The sequence below is a fragment of the Aegilops tauschii genome, chromosome 4, assembly GCF_002575655.3.
Source record: "Aegilops tauschii subsp. strangulata cultivar AL8/78 chromosome 4, Aet v6.0, whole genome shotgun sequence".
NCBI classification, from domain to species: Eukaryota; Viridiplantae; Streptophyta; class Magnoliopsida; order Poales; family Poaceae; genus Aegilops; species Aegilops tauschii.
Genome location: NC_053038.3, coordinates 490,186,843 through 490,192,684, shown reverse-complemented (window position 1 = coordinate 490,192,684; position 5,842 = coordinate 490,186,843).

The window sequence follows — 5,842 nt, the reverse complement described above, 5'->3', positions numbered from 1 at the left end:
AGGACAACGATTAATAATTTCAACCAACCGTTGAAGACAGAATTCAATAAAATTTCCCACCTTTTGATGGGATCCGAAATATTTTTATCCCGAAATTTCTAGTCAGATTAAATATAAATTTGTATTACGTAAAAATCCAACGAAACATTGCACGCGCAACAATGAAAATTTAAGATTTTCAAAATCCATAAATAATATTTTATAAACTAATTTCGTGTTTGGTGCATTTTTTTATAGTTACTGCCCAGTTTTTATAATTACATCCCATTTATTATTTTTAAAGCCCATTTTCCTGTTAAGCCTAATGCATCCCTCCTAGGAAAGATTTGCAGCCCAGCGGGGCGGAGAATAACAAGTTGACCTTGCCTGGGTATTCCTCAAAAAGACGTATAGCTGGGCTAGCCATTTTCATCTTCAAAAAATTAGTATCTGGGCTGGATATCTGGCCTGGGCTAGATGGGCCACAGCCCGCCCAGTTAATACCCTGCTCTCCTCTGAACAACAACGAAATCATCACCAAGGAAAACTCTGCAGTGCTCACGCCTCAAAAACACAAATACTGCTCGAGCTGCTTGGTCCCAGCTGTCGGCCGCACCTTGTGCAATTCTCTCGTTTATATTGACTACATAGGTTGACAATGGTGTGGGACCGTGATGTCAGGAAACCAGGAGAAAGCAAAAAATATATAGTTGTACATAATAAGGAGGGACTTGCGTACGTACGGCTATGGCCCTAGTGGGTCCCTAGTGTCATCCAGTCAAAATAAAGTCATCTCCTGAATCCTCATGTTCGTTGACGATCTTAACAATGCTCGGCGCCACGGCGAGCACAACAACTCGAAGGACAATGAAGAGGGCCTCGCGGGCCCTACGGATGGTCTGATACAGCGCCCGCTGCTCATTCAGGAAGCCAGGATCATCGGACACCTATGAGCACCTTCGAGAAACTGAGACGGCATGAAACGGTAAGGCCGCGCTTGGGAGCTCTGGTTTATTTCAAACCTGCATTAACATACAAGTGTAATTTACTCGTCATCGGAAACAACGCGTAAAATACAGGCGTAATGAAACCGAGGGCCCGAGGTCTGTAAGTAAAACCTGCGGGTTGCGCGTGTAATTTGAGAGACCAGTGTATATTTTACGAGCACTGCTATATGGACGACATTACCAGACGATACATGCACGACGTGCGTATCATGCCATCCATGGGCAAGGCTGAAACAGCAGCTAACGGCTGGATTAGCAATTGTCCGAGTGTTGTTCAACGTTTTTATCGTGTGTGAAGTACTTTCAATATTTTACTAGTCGAAATCGACCAACCAAGCGCCTTCGCCCGAGACCATCTGCTTTAATTTACAAGCGTCGGTTTTACAAGCGGTTTTGGTTGGAAAACGACGATCCAATCACGGCCTAATATCATGAGTTGGTCGGAAGATCATATGGTTTCACGTCTATCCTACCCGACTTGTCGTATAGGCTATGAATGAAACATCAGACGGTGAACTTCTTAAGCACGGAAACAACAGAAGAGGATGATCTTCTTAACAAGCAAATCACTGGCATTAGATCGACATGCAAAACAATACGAAGCATTATTCTGAGGAGGCACGGTGAACAACTCGTGATGCCACATGCCACAACATTCCAAGCTCAACTTTCCAATCAAACACAAGGCCTGGCATTACATAGACAATATTCAGAACAAACTCTTAACACAAGAATATCTTAGCAGAGTAACTATTTACTTCTAAACTGAACACAGGAATAGGAAAAAACACTCGACGCTGCTCACAGCAAGGGCGTCCCACTCAAAAATATCAAATGCATGTCTTCTGGCTAACATCAATGAGCAAATTTTGACAAGGTTTTCCAATTCCAATATATTAAACTAACGTCTTCTTGCTAACATCAATGATTAAACTTTGACAAGCTTTTCCCATTCAAAATATGTAATGCCTATGATCGTGGAGTCCTGTCGTAGCTTCTTGTACTTGTTTGGGTACTTTTTGCCCAGGGCACTCCAAGTGTTGTTAAATTGCCAATGGTCTCTGCAGACTAGTCATGTCGCCGGTGTCTAATAATACTCTGTAAAGCTTCGCGGTCATTCCTTCTGTAATGTAGCGCAAATAGTGACTGCTTCTTTCTGCAAAGTGGAATGGCCAACTGGACCCAGTAATGCAGCATTTTTCCTTGGACACATTGGCTCATTTTGTGCAGTTCAACTAAAATCGAAGTCGGAATAAAACCGAGCTTTAATTTTGATATCCCTGTAAGCAACAATAGGTATAAGGGAAACAATTACTGAGAAATAACAGTTGATGACTTGTACTCCCAGAAGAAAAGCATCTACTGATCTACTTTATCTTAATGGGAAACAAAGCAGGAGAGTAGCAATTCTCCATCAGTGTGATTCATTCATATTGACTGAGACATTATCTTAACAATGCCTTGTTTCAACATGTATAAAGAACGACAAAGCAGAAAAGTACCATTCCTAAAACAATGCAACTAATTCATTTTAACAGAGACATTATCTTAACAATACCTTGGTTAAACATGTAGAAAGAACTACAAAGCAGGATAGTACCATTCCTAACAAGTGTTGCAGTTTTGAACTAAGATTCGGTAGTTAATTAATTCTGAGAGTGGCATTGCTTAATTTTACCAGCGGCATTAGATTAACGAAAAGCATAAACAGTTCCAGTGGAGAGTGGGCGCAACAACAGTATGTGCTTCCATCTACTTATAAAGGGGGTGATGCAGAGTTTGTTGTAACAAAGCAACAAGCATCATGTCTGGGTTGGTCCCATTTTTGTTCACTACTTAATGGGAAAAGACAGCAATACAATAGCTTCAATTCAACATTTATTTAAAACAGTACCAATACAAGTAGCACAACATCTCAAAGCACACTGCATAATCATGTGGATGAAGGCTTGTACTGACCTTTCATGAGACCGACAAAGGTAAAATACGAATCTCGATCTCCTTTTGTGCAGTTCCACCAAAATTAAGCAAAGTCACCGCTGTGACATTCAAGTTGAACTGCACAAAACACTCTTAAAACATAAGTGTTTTGAGTAGCGAAGCAAAATGTCGCAATAGCAACAAGTTGAATCGATAGCCCTATTTTAACAGAGGCAAAAAGGAAACAATTATTTGCCGATAAAGGAGGATGAAACAAACGGTGACAGAAAGAAGCATCTAACTTATCTTGGATGGAAAACAAAGTAGGACAGTAGCATTTCTAAAACGATTGCATTGATTCATATTAACAGAGACATTCTCTTGAAACAACATTCGTTAAAAAAATGTAATTTACTTTTAACAGTGGCATTGCTTCAATTTTCCGGCGGCATTCTTAGATTAACAACAGAAAAATAGCTGTATGGGACATGCCAGCACCATGTGCGTCCACACGTATAAATGGGTGATGCAGAGTATGTAGCCAAGCAACATATATTCACTAGTCCCATATTTGTTCTCTTTGAACCTTCTTCCTATGTGAGGGCAGCAAATCTAGTCCTGCACAAACTACCCGACCGCCCAGTTTCTTTCCCTTTTCAACAAAGAGATCGGTTCCTTACAGATGTGTGTACTGGGTTACCCCCTTTTTCCCTTTTCGACCTACAAAGCGGCTGGATAGCCAGTCTATACTACTTTCCGCCCCTCCTTTCCTCATTGAACCACGTCCTAGAATCTTGTTCCAGCCCACCGCACCCTTCTTTCCTCTTTGAACCAAGACCTAGATTCGACTACAGATCGAAAAACATCCACATGCAGCTAGAGCAACGACGGTTTCAAAGAAACTTATACCTTAGGGTCGTCGGGATGTGGCAAGGCGTGCGGCAGGAGGCCGGCTCTGCCCACACTACGTACGGCAGCGAGGAAGAAGGGGTCGGTGGCCCTCCCGCACAAGCGCTGGGTGAAAGAGAACAATGCAGCCGGCAGTGGGATTGCCTCCCTCGCCGAAGGCGATAGAGTGAACGCTGTGTTGGGGAACGTAGTAATTTCAAAAATTTCCCTACGCACACGCAAGATCATGGTGATGCATAGCAACGAGAGGGGAGAGTGTTGTCCACGTACCCTCGTAGACCGACAGCGGAAGCGTTATCACAACGCGGTTGATGTAGTCGTACGTCTTCACGATCCGACCGATCAAGTACCGAACGCACGGCACCTCCGAGTTCAGCACACGTTCAGCTCGATGACGTCCCTCGAACTCCGATCCAGCCGAGTGTTGAGGGAGAGTTTCGTCAGCACGACGGCGTGGTGACGATGATGATGTTCTACCGACGCAGGGCTTCGCCTAAGCTCCGCAACGATATTATCGAGGTGTAGTATGGTGGAGGGGGGCACCGCACACGGCTAAAATATCATATATCAGCTTGGGTGTCCATGGGGTGCCCCCCTGCCCCCGTATATAAAGGAGCAAGGGGGAGAGGGCCGGCCAAGGGGAGGCGGCGCGCCCAAGGGGGGAGTCCTACTCCCACCGGGAGTAGGACTCCTCCTTTCCTTGTGGGAGTAGGAGAAGGGAAGCGGGAAGGAGAAAGAAGGAAGGGGGCGCCCCCCCTCCCTAGTCCAATTTGGACTAGCCCATGGGGAGGGGTGCGGCCACCCTTTGGGGTCTTTCTCTCCTTTCCCGTATGGCCCATTAAGGCCCAATACGAATTCCCGTAACTCTGAGGTACTCCGAAAAATACCCGAATCACTCGGAACCTTTCCGAAGTCCGAATATAGTCGTCCAATATATCGATCTTTACGTCTCGGCCATTTCGAGACTCCTCGTCATGTCCCCGATCTCATCCGGGACTCCGAACTCCTTCGGTACATCAACATACATAAACTCATAATAAAACTGTCATCGTAACGTTAAGCGTGCGGACCCTACGGGTTCGAGACTATATAGACATGACCGAGACACCTCTCCGGTCAATAACCAATAGCGGAACCTGGATGCTCATATTGGTTCCCACATATTCTACGAAGATCTTTATCGGTCAGACCGCATAACAACATACGTTGTTCCCTTTGTCATCGGTATGTTACTTGCCCGAGATTCGATCGTCGGTATCTCGATACCTAGTTCAATCTCGTTACCAGCAAGTCTCTTTACTCGTTCCGTAATACATCATCCCGCAACTAACTCATTAGTCACAATGCTTGCAAGGCTTATAGTGATGTGCATTACTGAGTGGGCCCAGAGATACCTCTCCGACAATCGGAGTGACAAATCCTAATCTCGAAATACGCCAACCCAACAAGTACCTTTGGAGACACCTGTAGAGCACCTTTATAATCACCCATTTACGTTGTGACGTTTGGTAGCACACAAAGTGTTCCTCCGGTAAATGGGAGTTGCATAATCTCATAGTCATAGGAACATGTATAAGTCATGAAGAAAGCAATAGCAACATACTAAACGATCGGGTGCTAAGCTAACGGAATGGGTCAAGTCAATCACGTCATTCTCCTAATGAGGTGATCCCGTTAATCAAATGACAACTCATGTCTGGCTAGGAAACATAACCATCTTTGATTAACGAGCTAGTCAAGTAGAGGCATACTAGTGACACTCTGTTTGTCTATGTATTCACACATGTATTATGTTTCCGGTTAATACAATTCTAGCATGAATAATAAACATTTATCATGATATAAGGAAATATATAATACTTTATTATTGCCTCTAGGGCATATTTCCTTCAGTCTCCCACTTGCTAAAGAGTCAATAATCTAGTTCACATCGCCATGTGATTTAACATCAATAATTCACATCACCATGTGATTAACACCCATAGTTCACATCTCTATGTGACCAACACTCAAACGGTTTACTAGAG